The 16,499-nt window shown below is 39.4% G+C and overlaps 1 protein-coding gene across 2 annotated transcripts in view; it reads left to right on the forward strand.

Moving 5' to 3' along the window:
- FRMD4B (FERM domain containing 4B) overlaps positions 1 to 16,499 on the forward strand; it is a 337,387-nt gene that overhangs the window by 67,482 nt on the left and 253,406 nt on the right. For both annotated transcript variants that reach the window (XM_074284129.1, XM_074284131.1), the window contains exon 2: positions 9,538 to 9,664. The gene's annotated coding sequence lies outside the window, so the exon portion shown is untranslated. The remainder of the gene's footprint in view (positions 1 to 9,537; positions 9,665 to 16,499) is intronic.

Genomic DNA, 16,499 nt, shown 5'->3' on the forward strand with positions numbered 1-16,499 from the left:
ACTCTGTGTTCTAAGGATCCTTCTAATCCTAACATGTTCTTTTTCCTAAGGTCTTTTCCAATCCATTGTTTATGTCGCATGTTCTAAGAGTTTTTCTAGCTATAACATTCTCTAGTCTACATTCCAAGCTGCCTCCTAGCTCAACATTTACTGTTTTAGGTTCCTAGAGCTACTTAAACCCAACTTTCCATAGTCCATATTCTAAAATGGAAATTCTACCTGACCAATGTACCCATTCTATTAAGTTCCATTCATCTCTAGCATTCTGTGAACCCTTAACACTGCTTGGTTGATTCATCAGCTTTTCGTTATTGCCACTGTATATTTCTGTAATAATTCACTTCTGAGGGAAGATAGTTGTTATCTGTCGACACGAGACATAAAAATGCATAGCAGTATCTATATACATGTGTATTTATACATATATGTGTATATGTTGCTGAGTTCAATCATGTTTGACTCTTTGTGACCCCATTTGGGGCTTTCTTGGCAAAGATACTAGAAGAGCTTTCCCGGCTCATTTTGCAGATGAGAAAACTGAGGCAAACAGAGTGAAGTGATCTGTCCAGGGTCTTACAGCTAAAAAGTGTCAGAAGCTGGATTTGATCTTCCTGACTCTAGGCTCAGCATCAGTCCTCTGAGCCACATTTGTGTGTGTATTTATGTCTGTATGTATATATGTTTCTATAAATGAATATAAAATATATTCAAAACAGGTATATATGCATACCTATATATGTATGTGTAATATGTGTCTATGTAGACCATTTCTATGTATAATAGACCGTATAGTAATAGACTATGAATAATAGACTATGTACAATAGAACTAGAAAAGCCCTTAGAACACAGATTGTTAGCTCTGAAAGTGCCTCAGATAGAATATTAGATTGGCTATGGCTAGCATTTGTAGAGCACATTAAAGCTTTCACAGCACTCTCCGGATTGTACCTCCTTTTATGAGCCTGAGTTTTCTGAATCAGAGTGAGCCCCTTTTTGTTGGCACCATGGGTTAGCTCCATGGAATGAGGACAGTAGAACACAGTGCTGGAGGCTGATTTTAGAGCTCCCAAGCTGAGTTTTCTTTGCCTGTTTTATCTGTTTGGCTCCCGGCATCTTCCAGGTTTTGTTGTCATGGCCAATTTTTGTGGGCACCTGGCGAGGTGTATTGAAGGTGGCAGCAGCTTTAAAATGCACACCCTGCCTTTTTTAGGAGGCTGCATTTCTAGAACTTGATTGTCCTTTGGGGAGATTAAAAAAAAAACTTGAGTTATGGATTTTTCCAAGTATAGCCTGTTGAATATTAATTCTGTAATAATTCACCTTCGAAGTTTATGAGGCTAGAAGTAGAAGATGCTGTGATTAACCAGACTTGTGGTCTATAAAATGAAGCCTAGTGAAGGGAAATAATTGCAAACTGAGCTCTGGCTTCCAGGCTCTCCCTATTCCCACTCTTAGCCTGATGGTAGTTTTCAAAATACTGGATTTCACAAGATCTTGGAATAAGGTGGCAGTAGAGACAACCAATCCCTCCCCCCCCATCCCAATTAAAGTAACCAACAAGATGCTCTTTGCCCTTATATCTTTATTAGAGGAGAAAACCTCTATTAAATCCATCAAATCCATTAAAATAAGTATGGGGAAAGTCCTTAATCATTTGACAAGAGTAAAAGCCATTGGGAGAAAGGATATGATGTTGCATAGGAGAAGTATTAGCGTTAGTTAGTTAGTTAGTTAGGCTTGGATAAAAACACTCTGGTGTTCCAGCCTAGCTGTGAAGCAGCTTCAGTCAAGCCCCTGTGAGGTAATCCCTTGAGTGAAGAATGGGGAGGAGGGCCAGACAAAAATTCTTTACATTATCCCTGATAAGTTGATATCTTCCACTTAAGACCATTTGTGTTAAGGAGACAATGCCATTGTATTTGTATTGATGCAGAATCTACCGCCCAGTACTCTTTCATTGGTTGTGGTTCTGCCCACTAGCAAATTTTGGACTTCCATATGTGATGGTGAGTTTTCCTTTTGTTGAACAGCAGTGCCTGATGGTAGCACCTATAGTGGAAAACAAAAAGATTGAATGAAAAGGTATCTTTAGGATTCTATAAGGAACCCACAGAATTAAGCCGCGCTAAGGAAAATTTCATGAAGATCGCACCAAAGGGGAGAAATGAACTTTCAGCAACTATGTCTTTAACTTATTACTTTGCCACATGTGTTCTATAAACATGAGCCCACAATCCCCTATGTTTTGTGCATACCTATGATATAATGTGATTTTTGTGTGTGTGTATGTGGGGGGAGGAATTATTATGTACTAACTGTTATTACTATACCACTTTAGTAAATACTTGTTTCTAATTAAATCTAATTTATTTAATTTAATTAATTCTAATTAAATTTAATTAAATTAATTTAATTAATTCTAATTAATTAATTAAATTTATTTAATTAATTCTAATTAAATCTGCTGGCTAATTGATATCAACTGATAATCAATGAAGCCCACCAGTGGGAACTCATAATCAATAGCAACAGAATGAAACTCTCTATCCTTCAGAGTTACTGCCCTGTACCCTAACAGGAGTCTGTCTATTTATTGGGATAAGAAGATCATTAAAAATAAGTAGATGGGACTGTTGGAGTCATCTAATCCAAATCCCTCATGTAACTTCTTTATGTTATCCCTGACAAGTAGAAATCTTCCACTTGAAGACCACTTGTGATAAGGAACTTATTACTTTTGGGGACAATGCCATTGTTTTTGTATTGATGCAAAATCTACCTCCCAGTACCTACAACTCATTTTTTGGTAGTGGCTCTGCCCACTAGAAAAATAACTTTGAGTTAATGTTGGAAAGAGCATTCTTTGTAGAGTTTATAGATAAGGGAATAGTCCTTCAAAGGCTGAGTGATTTCTATTCAGGGAACATTTAGCTAATGTTATGTACAAGAAAGGGGTGGAGGATTTGATATCTGCACAAGAAAGTAATTACAATATAATTTAAGGAGGGAGAGAGAGAGAGCACTAAAACTGGGATGGGATCAGAAAGATTTCCTTAGAGAGGTGACAAGTGAGTTGATTCTTGAAGGGAGTTAATCCTAACAATGGAATTAAAGAAAAAATATCTTCCAGGAATGGAAAAGAGGTGGAAAGATGAAGTAGTCTGGTTTGGTGGTGGAATGTAGTAGTGTCAAACTTCAATAGAAATCAACTTTAGAAACCATACATTAACACTATGTTGAATTTTTATTTATTTGTTAAACATTTTAATCTAATTAGGACCATACTGAGAGTTTTAGCCCCCAATTTCAACACTTATTGTGTATTATGGAGAATGCTAGATTTAATCAGGAGAGCAGAGTTCTAACTCTGCTTCAGATGCTTACTAGTTGTATGACCCTAATTTCTTTCTCATCTATAATTTCCTAATAATAATTTCCTAATTTCCTCATCTATAAAATGAGGGTCGTGATAGCACCTACTTCATAGGATGGCCATGAGGATTACATGAAAAAATATATATAAAGTGCTTTGCACTACCTATATAAATGTTAGCTCTAATACTATTGACTAAAATGTAGATTGTATGAAAATATATGATGTGAAATGTCTCAAGGAAGGAGCCAGATGCTAAAGGGAAGCTTTTGAATTGGCTTTTTTGTTCTAGAGGAAATGGGGAGCTACGTATCCCAAGGACTCTTGAGCCGAGGAGTGACATGATTAGATCTATGCATTAGGGAAAGTATTTTGTCAGCTCTTTGAGGACCAGATTGCAGAAGGTAGAGTCTGGAAACAGGAGGACCAGTATGACTGCAATACAATTTGCAAGTGTGATACAGTCAGGTTAGAATGGATGGATTATATCCTTACAAAAGGAGAGGAGGGCACAAATGTGAGAGAGATTGTGATGGTAGAATTGATGAGATTGGTCAGCTGATTGGCAGGGAGATTGTGAATCTGGATTACAGAGAGATGGAATACCACTCCAACATCAATTGGGAAGTTTAGAAAGGGGACAGGTTTTGGGGAAAGATCATGAGGTTCATTTTCATCCATTGAGTTCAAAGTATCTACAGGGTATCCAAGTGGAGATATCCAGTAAAGTGTGCTGGTAATCAATAGGATAGTTAAGAGAGAGAAATTAGACTCTAGATAAAGACTTGGGATTCTTTTCCAAGGTTATAACCACAAATAGTAAAGCCAGATCCTCTGATTCAAAATCTGGTCTTTTTTCTACTGTTCTAAGCTTTCCTCTCCTTCCATATGAAGAATATATATAGCTGTCTTATTTATGTTAATACAACTTGTTTATCATTTGGGAATTCCTCCTATCACCGAAATCTTAGGCTGTCCTACTACAATCCTTATCCCTATTCCTACCTCTCCCATTGATGCCTATTTACAATCCACTTCCTTTATCAACATGGTATCCATAGACATTCAAGATATATTATTAATATGTCCTCTGTATTTTACTAAACATATGACAATCTATAAATCTATATGGTTTTAAAGCAACAAACAATGCTTCAAGTTCAACCTACTTGTTCAAGTACAAGTTCAACACGGGAAACCTCACCCGGCCCGGACACGGAAAGGATTGACAGATTGATAGCTCTTTCTCGATTCTGTGGGATGACAATATAATTATTGCACGGTATGATATAGGATCTCCTGCTCAGTCACTTGTCTTGAAAACCATCGATGGCACAGTTGTGAACAGAATAGAGATTCGGTTGAAAAAGTGACTCCTGTGAGGTTTTTTCCCAAAAGTTTTAATTTTAGCACTCTTGTGGAGGCATCTAGATGGTGCAGTGAGCCTGGAATCAGGAAGATTCCTCTACATGAGTTCAAATCCAGCCTCAGATACTTACTAGCTACGTGACTGTGGGCAATTCATTTAATTCTGTTTGCCTCAATTTCCTCATCTGTAAAATGAACTGGAGAAAGAAATGGTAAACCCCTCCAGTGTCTCAACCAACAAAATCCCAAATGGGGTCATGAAGAGTTAGCCATAACTAAAATGACTGAATAATAAAGAACTGGAACCTAAGAGGCTGCCCATCAATCGGAGAAAGGCTGAATGAATTAGAGCACATGAAGGTCAGGGAATTACTAATAAGAAATGGTAAAGCGAATAGTTTCAGATACGTAAGAACTGATGCAGGGTAAATGAGTGGGAGCAGGAGAGAATTTATACAGTACCAACACTGAAAGGATGGACAACATTGAGAGACTTTAGAACTCTGGTCAACGCTATAATCCATCCCGATTCCAAAGCGCCGATGAGGAAGCAAGCTCCCCATGGCACGGCCAGTGCAAACACTGCTCTTGCTTGACTCTGCATGTTTGTTACAAGGATTTTGTTTTGTTTTGTTTTCACATGTTGGAGGCAGAGGAGGAGGACAAGGAAAAAAATAGATTTTTGTTAATTGAGTAGAGACTTGGGATAAAATCTCATTACAAGAACATCCACCAGACTAGCTGGCTGGCTAGACACATCATTCTACTCTCTTTTCTCATGCCAGCAATTAGGAGAGTCTCAGGCTCATCAAATAACAAAGTAATATTTGCATCTCACCCAGAGCTGTGGCAAGGGCTCCAGTTAGATTAGAAAGCTCTGGACATGCTAATAAGTATGCATTTGAACTGGCGTCTAATTTTCATTCTTTTAATCATAACTTGCCACTCCTTGGGCCCACTTTCAATAGACATTCATTCTGGGTCTGATTCAAAGTCTTTCTGATTTTGGGTAGTCATTGTTGGGCTGTCACCCCACATGTATCATGCTCACAGCAGGTTGGGGGATAGACCTGGCGAGTTTATTTGTGCCTTCTGAATTGGCTTGGAAAGTTGCCTATTGATGTTAATTATGGTTTGGGGATTGTTGTTGAAGTTGTTGGAGCCCCAAAGCCTGAAAAATTAAAGAGACTTATTAAATATTTAATAATTATTTAATTTTTCTACATGGTGCATGTTGCTGGGGGATTTTCTGGGCTCTGGGCCAAGTGTGGTTCAGTGTTGATTCTTGGGCCTGCAGTTATGGATCCTGATTAGAGTTTTAAAAGAAATGCTTCTTTTGGGGAATTGCCTCTGAGAAGTAGATTCAGGGGATACTTTGCCTTTTCTCATGTTCAGCAAAGGTAGGAAGGACATAATGTTTGCATGGAAGGTTGTGAGCATGCCATTTTGTAGACCTAGGGGAAATGTTTTGTTGCATCTTGTCTAGTCATTCATGGGATAATCTTCAAGGCAAATGTAAATATTTCCTATATTAGTCATAGGATCATAGACTTAGAGCTTGGAGGGGATATTAAACTAAAGGTCATCTAGTCCCACCCTTCTATTTTACAGGTGAGGAAATTCTAGGCCCAATGGTAGAACTGGAACCCAAGCCCTTCAGATCCAAAGGTCTTTTCCCTAGACCCTGCTACCTTTCTTTGAGGAAAATAAAAACCAGAACAAGATGATTTGAAATAATGTAAGGTGATAAAGATGATGACTGATGGTTTTATAGCATCTTAAAGCTTTATATTGGTCTTGTCTGATTTAAGTATCACAATAATCCCATGTCACAGACACTACACATGATGTTTTTTCCAAGGCAGTTAGGACACAGATTAAGTAATTGGCCTAAGGTCAGTCACACAGTTAATACGAATGAAAGGCAGTTTATTTCTTTTCTTTTCTTTTTTTTTCTTTTTTTTTTTTTTTGGCTGAGGCAATTGGGTTAAGTGACTTGCCCAGAGTCACACAGCTGAGAAGTGTTAAATGTCTGAGGCCAGATGACTTCAGGGCTGGTGCTAGATCCACTGGACTACCTAGCTGCCCCATAGCTGCTTCACTAAGCTGCTCCTAATTTTCAATTTATTCATATACCACAATTGATCAACCATTCCCCAATCAATGGACTTCTACTTTATAAAACTTCAAATCTAGCTCCCAATAGAAGCATATTAAATGCTTATTGAATTGACTTGAGATGTGAAAATTCATCATAATTAAAAATCATAAAGAGACTATAGCCTCAGTTTCCCCATCTGTATTCTCTAGATCTGACTTCTGAGATTCCTTCCAGTATGGATTCTGATTCTCAGATCTAAGTCTTTGCTAGAACTGGAGGGGGTCTTTAAAAGTTTCTCCGTTCCTAGCTGTGTGATCCTGGGCAAGTCACTTAACCCCAGCCTCAGGGGGAAAAAATGTTTCTCAGAGTCCAACTCCCCCATTTTAAAATAAGAAAACAAATTACTTTACAATGACTTAGTGATACTCATGCAACTAGAAATGGTAGGATAAGACGAAGACCAGAATTGGCTTGTGTTTTTTTTTTTCTCTGATACCTCATTGCTCCGGGTCTTCTTCTGAATTTTGGGGTACCCTATGACCACCGTATAGTCTGCTTGATACAGAGCAGGTCCAATAGGTCTGGGAGACGGTTTTCTTATGGCTAACATAGAAACAAAACCAGTATTTAGTCCCTGAATATCCCATGTCATTTAGTCTGCCCTCTGCTGTTCAAAAGAAAGTATTCATGGGAAAGGAAATGCCCTGGACACTGCTAGGATTTCTCATATATTTTCATTGTAAGTGTCTATAATTAGTTTGTGACTGGCACCTCAGAGAGAAAAATCAATGGAGAAGCCATTATCGCAGAACAGCTAGTGAGAGGGGTGTGGGATGAGGCGTGTGGACATGGGATTTCACTGTACAGCTTGTGGGTATGCGAGTGAAAGGGGCAGCTCTTCCAGCCAACGTGGAACAGATTGCACGGTTTATCTGCAAGACGTCTCCCTCATCTTTTAACGACTCAATAGGTTATTCGGGACAGACTCTTTGGACAGCTGGCACCCCTCCAGTTTACTTTGGCCATCGCACCCAGCAGACTCATCATCAGGTCTATTCTTTTTTTCTCCGTATTTAATTGTCTCTGCAGTGCAGATGCAGCCCATGACCACAAAGTAAATGTCATCATCTTCAGTAAATAAATAGTTTTATCAACATCTACCTTGACAACCATTGGGTGTTTCCAGGGTAAAAGTGTTTGGCCTTTTAGCTTAAATCAACATGATTTCCTGAATTCCTGCTCATTGCTTCCAGGGGAAGAAAGTTGCCTTAGGGAAACCTGAGCATAAGATGTTCAACCGTGCAAAAAGAAAACTCCCACAAGTGTATGATATCAGATACAGGGCTTTTTTTGGGGGGGGAAAGAAAAATAAGAGAGAGGGAGAGAGAGAGGAAGGGAGAAAGGAAAGGAGGGAGGGAGGGAGGAAAGAAGGAAAGAAAGAGAAAAAGGGAGGATGGAAGGAAAGAAAGGGAGAGAAGAAGGAAGGAAGGAAGGTAACAACTACTACTCCTATGCCCCATCATATCTACCAATTATTGGAAAGTGGGATTTAAATGCAGGCACTGATTTTGGGTCCAAGGCTCTCTATCACCATTAACTTCTTTAGAATAGGAAGGATTGGTTGAAGAGATTCTTTGTTGAGAGCTTCCCTGAACATTTAGCATAATACCTGACACATAGTAGGCACTTAATAAATGCTTATTGACTGACTGACTATACCAATTTTTTAAATTTTTATTTAATTTTTTAGAACATAGGACGTGTTGATTTACTTTCAATCTCTATAGTTCTTGGCATTTTCTGTACAGAGTCTATTGGGACTGCTTTGGATCACTGAACCACAGGGAAGAAGCAAGTCTTTCATTGTTGATCATTTCCCATTCTTACTATTATTGTGGAAAATGTATTCCTGGGCTCATTTCACTCAGCATCAGTTCATGTAAATCTGTCCAGACCTTTCTATAATCAGCTTGTCATCATTTTTTACAGAACAATACTATTCTCTTACTTTTGTACACCATAACCTATTCAGCCATTCTCCAACTGATGGGCATGTACTCATTCTCCAATTCTTTGGTACGACAAAAAGAGCTGCTACAAATATTTTTGCACATGTGCATCCTTTTTCCTCCTTCATGATTTCCTTGGGATACAGACCAGTAATAGCACTTCTGGGTCAAAGGGTATGTGCAGTTCCAGATTGCTCTCCAGAATGGCTGTATCATTTTACAACTCCACCAACAATGTATTAGTGTCCCAATTTTCCCACATCCTAACATTCCTCATTCTCTTTTTCTGTCATCTTAGCCAATCTGAGAAGTGTGTAGTGATAACTCAGAGTTGTTTTAATTTACCTTTCTCTCATCAATAGAATCACAATTTTTTAAAACAAGAAAAAATAAGTTTTATTGCCATCTAGTTATTAGAATGTATATCGAGTATATTAGAATGTATATCGAGTTTCAGAATTTGCTTCAGCACAATTCTCAAGGTCAACATAGGAACTAGCCATGGTCTCACCTGAATGTAGAAACAGAAACTCTATATCTCAGCTGCCAAAGGAAGCATTTGAAAGTGTGAAGCCCTGGTAGACCTGTGCTTCTAGAAGCAGGGAGTTGGCCATGCCCAGGACCGAGATTTAGTGCATCTTTTCCATCCTGGAAATTCTGATGCAGCCCTCTTCTCTCTTCCAGTGTTTCTCAAGGATCCCTGGAGGAAGAATGTGCAAAAGAGAAAGATGACATCTCTGCATTCTAATGGAAAGCTGAAAGAGATTTCAGAGGAGACAGAAAGACAGAAGAAGAATACAGACTATTAAAGGTATGCCTGGCACACACTCCGGAATCTTGATCCATGTTTTAAATTAAAGCGGGTCGATCAACCCAGTGTTGCAGATTCAACTGGCAAGATAGGATGGATATGTCAAAAGTGGATGTTTGGGCTGTCACCTTTTGATGAGGGAGGGGAGGAAGACTTCCAAAGGCGGGGCAGGGAAACAAGCCAAGGGCATTCTTTCAAAGCCAGGTGTGTTTGGAATACCAAGACTGCTGTCTGAGGAGCCAGTGGGAACTCAGTGATAAAATGCTGGGAAACCCAACACCAATGATAATGATCATTCTAACAATGAAAATAGTTGGAAAGCCTTTCACTGCTTCGAAAACTCTTTACATATTAGCTCATTTGACCCTCACATCAATCTTCTTGGGTAGACACTGTGGAGATCATTGTAATGTTTGCTTTGTAGCCAAGGAGAGTGACTTTCAGAGAGATGCTCTTCCTCCTACTTTGCTCAGAATCGCATGGTCAGTAAGTGGCAGTCTGAGATCCCGACTCACCTAATTCCTAGGAGAGTTTTCTGTGATTCTTTGACCTAGAGAACCTATTTGGGGTGAACTTCCAGGGATAGCCCTGCAAATTTTCAACCTCCCTCTGACCTGGCAGGTTTGAGGGGCAGTGGCAAAGAAGGAGGGCTGGGTGTGGAGAAGTCTTTACTCAAGTTTCTTTTTTACTCAGTTTTTCCCAAGTCCTGGGAGGCTTTGTAGCATAGTGACCAAAAAATGGGTCTTAAAGGGTCTGAGGTCAAATTCTGGCTGGGTCATTTTATGCCTTTGCTTCCCTCTCTGAAACTCAGTTTCCTTGGACTTGGTGATTTCTAAAGTCCCTTCCATCACTCAAATATATGATCCTCTGGCTGGCACATTATATCCCAGTCCCCTAGTAAGTATTATTCAGATATTTACTCTTTCCTAACCTTTCCATTTGTAAAATACTGTGTTGGTTGTGGTGCTACCTTTTAAGAAAGGCATTGAGAAGCTGGAGAGGGACCTGAGCTTCTCTGTCCAGGTGGTGAGCGGCTAATAAGTTCATTAGATCATACAATTAATGGTTACGTAGAGAAGAAAATCACATGAAGCTTGATTGAAAGAATTGGTGATATGTATCTTAGGGAAGAGAGGATGCAGAAGAGACAGGTGGTCGTCATCTTCAGGGTTACCAGTTTAGCCTGGACAGAAGTTTTCTGGCCCAATCCCCTCATTTTATAGTGGAGGAAGGCAACATTCAGAGTAGTTATGTTTTGGCCAAAATCCCATGGGTAGAAAGTGGCAAAGCTAGAATTCGAATCCAGACCCTCTAACCCTACTGTCTCCTAATTAGAAGAGGGATTGGATTTGTTCTTTTTTGGCTCTAGAAGGCATAATTCAGAGTAGGTGGAATGTAATAGAGAAGCAAATTTACTTTTTATATCAAAAAAAAAAAAAAAAAACTTCCTAACAAGGAGAGTTGTCCAAAAGAGGAACGAGCAGTCATTTCCCTCCATGTTTGAGGTTTTCCAATAAGGGTTGGTTGGATATTCATCAGGGAATTTCAGGGCCAAGTTGGATTCGATGGTCTCTGAGGTCCCTGAACTCTGAAATGAGGCGATTCTATATTTGGGATTAGAACACCCAGACTGAGCCCTCCCAACCGGCTCCCCTGCATCCTGCCTGGCTCAATGAACCTCTGGCTCCCCGTGACCACTTTCAAGAATCCATATGAGCTTTTTGGTCCCAGCAACTAGAGGAAGATGACAAAGGGAAAGCGCCAGAATAACACACACACTTTGTGCGTACCATCTTCACAAATCATGATGTGGCAAAATGCCACACATGCTAAATGCAAGAGAAAATATCACTGGGAGTGGAAAGGTACCACTGGTACTGGTTAAATGAGGTACCCCAAAATTGTCTGTGGCTGCTTCAGGGATGGATTCTGTGAGGGAACAACAGCTAAACCTGAGAGAGCAGCTTCTGCAGCATCTAATTCATCTCAGGGATCCAACTGTTTGTTAAAATAATGTCCTGAATCCAAAAAACCAAAAAAGAGGATCTGTGTGAGCTTCTGCTGTGTGATGGACGTAGCTTTTTAGCTCACGCAACAGAAAGCAGCCCAAGAGGTTGATTTAAGAGTTGGTACTTGTTATCAGTTTCATGTCAAACATCCCTTTGGGATGTTTGACTCAAAGTGAGAATTTAATTACACTTTAAAGGTTTACTTTCCTAGATTAAATTATATCCTGTGAAAAGTGTGTTCTCAATATAGTAAGTACTGAATCCCTTCCCTCCCACATGGATGCTGACTCTCCTACCTAGTAATTTAGTGTAAAATGGGACACATCTTCTGCTTTCTCTCTCTCTCTTTTTTTTAAGGTAGGTATTTTGTGTCCATTATACAGAGTTCCCATAATCTCAGATAAAAGCAGAACTTTGGGGAATATTTTATTTAAGTGGAAAATAAAAGAGTAAAAATTCCATTAAATGATTTTCAACATTTCCAAAGACAGTTAATAGGGACAATCCACAGGTTTCATGAACAGTGACCTTTAGTGAGATGCTTGGAAAGAGGAAGCTAGCATTCTCAAAGCAAAGCTTAGAGAAGCAAAGATCTAAAGCGATCTTATCATTTTACAGATAAGGAAACTGAGGCTCAAAACCTTAGTAATTCTAAACAAGCTAACAGAGCCTAAATTCCACTGGCAGAGCCTCCAGGTGACTTGCTCATGGTTAACCAAGTAGTAAGGAACAAAGGCAGTTTAGGATTACAGTTTTTCTGATCCATTCAAGCCTTCTTTCCCAGCACTATCACCCCCTGCCTTCCTGAGCTATTCAACGTGGCTGTCAGAGGATATGGCACTCTATTAGAAGTAGGGAGTTTTGCCACTTCCAGTAGCTTTCTTTAAAAAATGGACCCCTGCAGAAAGTAAACAGGACTTTGACTGAATTCTTCCTGGCTTCCCTCTGATCAACACCAGATCAAGCCTCTGAACCGTTTTTGGAATGACAGAACCCACAAATATTTGGAGTATAACAAATTTCCAGCAGAAGATATTTCAGAAGAACTTCAGAAAGGGTCTGTCTCAATAGGGTACAGGGGAGGCAGCCCAGTACAGGTACAGTGAGGCCCAAGGCAGAGTGGCCTCCACATGCTGGGGAAATCTACCGGGAGGATTTTAGCCAAAATCCAGCAGTGTTAGCTACTCTGTCCTGGTTCAGAAACCAGTGGATCAGCAGACTAGCTTTGAGATCTCCAACATGACTACAGAAGGCAAATAGTGAGCTCAATGAGACAACATGAAGCAAACAAAACTCCCAAAAATGAAAAAATAGAAGAAAACGTAAAAGTTGGACTTCTGGAATGACTTTCTTCAAAAAATAAATTTTAAGATACAAATACTATTAAGAATTTAAGAAAAGGGGGCGGCTAGGTGCCGCAGTGGATAGAGCACCAGCCTTGAAGTCAGGAGGACCTGAGTTCAAATCTGGCCTCAGATACTGAACACTTATACATATATATATATATATTCTTTTAATATAAGAAAAGCCTTAATGTAGCACAGGAGCTTCTTGTTTCTTTGGGAAGATTAGAAAATATTTAATATTTAAATTTAAAATAAAAAATATTTTAAATATTTCAAAAGGTAGCAAACCCCCATTTTACCAGTGAGATGTCTCTTTTACTATTGCAATGGCACTGAGCTCACTGTCAGCGATGGGTGGACGGCTCCGGTGTAGTGAACATGAGAGAGACGGGACATGAGGCTGAGGTCTAGGGTGTAAGTGATTTGACAGGTGGTTGGATCAGAGACTTCAGCTTCATAGAGTGAGGAGATTGGTTTGAAATCAGAGGAATTGGTTTGGTCAGTCAATTCAACAGGCATATATTAACCACTTATTATTTACCAGGCACTGAGCTGAGGGATATAAAAAAAAGTAAAAGATAGTCTATGTTTCCAAAGAACTTACAGTCTGTTTACAATCTAACAGGAGCTTCAAATCTTATTTCTATCATGTACTATTTAGTAACTTTGGGCAAGTCTGTTAATTTTTTTTTTTTTACAAAATGAGGCAGTTGGACTAAGGTACCTTATATTCTGGGTATATATGCTTGGGACAGCTAGGTGGTGCAGTAGATAGAGTGCTGAACCTGGACTCAGCAACCCCTGAGTTCAGATCTATCCTTAGACACTTACTAGCCATGTGACCACTCTGGGCAAATTACTGAAGCCTGTGTGCCTCAGTTTCCTCATCTGTAAAATAGTCTAGAGAAGGAAATGGCAAACCATTCTAGTCTCTTTGCCCAAAAAACTCCAAATGGGGTCACAGAGAGTTAGATATGACAAAAGACTTTAGACACCAATCCTTCATTTTACAAAAAGGAAACCTGAAACCTTGGGAGGTATATAATGATTTGTCCAAGATCACTCAGATAGCAATGATAAGCTCAGATTCAAATTCAAATTTGACTCCAAATCCAGCTTACTTTAAGCAGAAAAAAAATTAGCCTTATTCCTTAGTGCAATAGATGTTATCGAGAATATACCTTCATCTAAAAATACCTCTTCTAATACTATTTTTAAAGGCCTTACAATTCCAACAAAGGAAGTTTTACTCTGACTTTTTCACTGGGGGAAATGGAAGCTCCTTGAAGGTGGGTATTGCATTTTCATCTTGGTGTCTGGTACAATATCATCACATGATAAATTCTTGTAGAAAGAAGGAATGAAGGAATGTCGTTAGCTTTTCACCATCAGAGTGATATGTCTGCTGGGGAAGGGGATAAATGATGGGATCTATATCCAGATGAAGACTTGGTTTACATCAACTTACGTATTTACTACTGGAAATAATGAATCATTGGTAACCATTGTCCCAAGCCCCTTACAATAATGGTTGTTATTCAGCCCTTCCAGGATGTGTGATTTCATCTTTGTGGGCACTCTGGCCAGTGTCAGCTGCCTATAACTTGGTATAAATAGTCTTACAGAGTTGCTGAAGGCGATAAAATGTATCATCCTATAGCCACGTCGGTGTTCAACCTCTTTGACCAAACTGGTCATCGGATGATAGACATGACTCAAAGACCAATTATAAAAGCCTTAAAATTTTCCCTCTGAGCCAATGCCATAATCTCCAAGAACCCAAAATAAGTCCCACCGCAAAATAAGGTGTTAGAAGAAGAGAGTATAAGGGAGCAGGTATCAGAGTAGCAATTAATGTAATGACTGTTAATACCTATCAGACACAGAACTAGTAATTTTTATGCCTGATATAAGCAACATTAAATATAGCCTCAAATCAGTCCAAAGGACAATAGACCCTAATCTGGTGAACCTCTTGGAAGATACCCTGAGACATTAGATGGGAATACAACCTCATCAAATGGGACAGGTTAAGATATCCATATTCTTTTTTTTTTTTTTTTTTTTTTGAGGCAATTGGGGTTAAGTGACTTGCCCAAGGTCACACAACCAAGAAGTATTAAGTGTCTGAGACCAGATTTGAACTTGGGTCCTCCTGAATTCAGCGCTGGTGCTCTATCCACTGCGCCACCTAGCTGCCCCCAAGATATTCATTTTCACTGGGGAGAAAACAGTAGATATCAACTTCTAATCTCCATAGAGAGGAAGAACCCCAAATAGTGACTTGTGGGAAAAGATTTTGGGATGCCCCAAGATAATGGGGAGATCTCTGCTTAGAAAGAATCATGACTGGGCTCAGGCAAGGAGGAGATGAAATGGTATGCTTCTCCCAGTACAGCCCAGTAACTTCCCAATTTAACTGAATATCCTTGATCTGAAGGATGGAAATGTAAAAAACTCATTTTAAACTTTTGTGATTAAAAAAAGACCACCTGAATGTCAGTATCCTAGGACATCCTAGTTATAGATTATTTCAATCAATACCATGGAATTCAAGGTATATTTTACTTAGAATTCTTTGGGTCTCCCCTTTTAAATCTAGAGAAAACTTTTGGAAATTAAATTTAGCTTAAATGTACCCATACCAATCTTTGCTTTTTCTGGACCTTTATTAAAAGTTGTGTTTAAAGTCATCTTTAGGTCCAGTCATCCAAAGCAGGTAGATAGTGCATAGGATGGTTATTGTCCTTTGTTCTTGAGGAGGACCAAAATGATATCCCTAGGTTAGAGTCAAATTAGTGTGTCTAACTACAGTTGATTAGAACAATACAAGCTCAGGATGCTCTGTCAAAGTGGGACACAAATTGTCCCTGTGAACATTTGGGATGAATGCTCTAACTTTGTGCATTTTGTGTTTCTTGTGAGCTAATTCAATTCTATTTTGCTCATAGAGCCTTCTGTTGAGGGCATGGCGTGCTGGGCAGTCCTGTGGCAGTGTCTCCCATGTCATACAATAATTCTCAAGTTCTTGAGAGAGACCTTGAATGTGTCTTTGCATTGCTTTTTTCTGACCACTTGCCAACCACTTGAATGATGTGGTCAGCCGTACGGAGTTGTGTTCTCTCAGTAGAGTTGGAACGCTTGGCAGTTTAGCTTGAGAAAGGACTTCAGTGTCTGGACTGCAGTATCCTGCAGGTGATCTTCAGAATCTTCCTAAGACAATCCAAATGGAAGTGACTCAGTTTCCACTCATGGGGCTGGTATACTGTTCAAATCTACCTTTGCTAGCTCTGTGATTCTGAGCAAGTCACTATTTGCCTTGATTTCTTCATCTGTAAAATGAGCTGGAGAAGACAATGGCAAACCATTCCAGTTGCCAAGTAAACTCCCAATGGGGTCATGGGAGTCAGACATGACTGAAAAACAATGATTCAGCTGAGATAATATAAGCTAAACACTTTGCAAACCTTAAAGCACCAG

Source organism: Sminthopsis crassicaudata, chromosome 1 (genome assembly GCF_048593235.1).
Source record: "Sminthopsis crassicaudata isolate SCR6 chromosome 1, ASM4859323v1, whole genome shotgun sequence".
Taxonomy (NCBI): domain Eukaryota; kingdom Metazoa; phylum Chordata; class Mammalia; order Dasyuromorphia; family Dasyuridae; genus Sminthopsis; species Sminthopsis crassicaudata.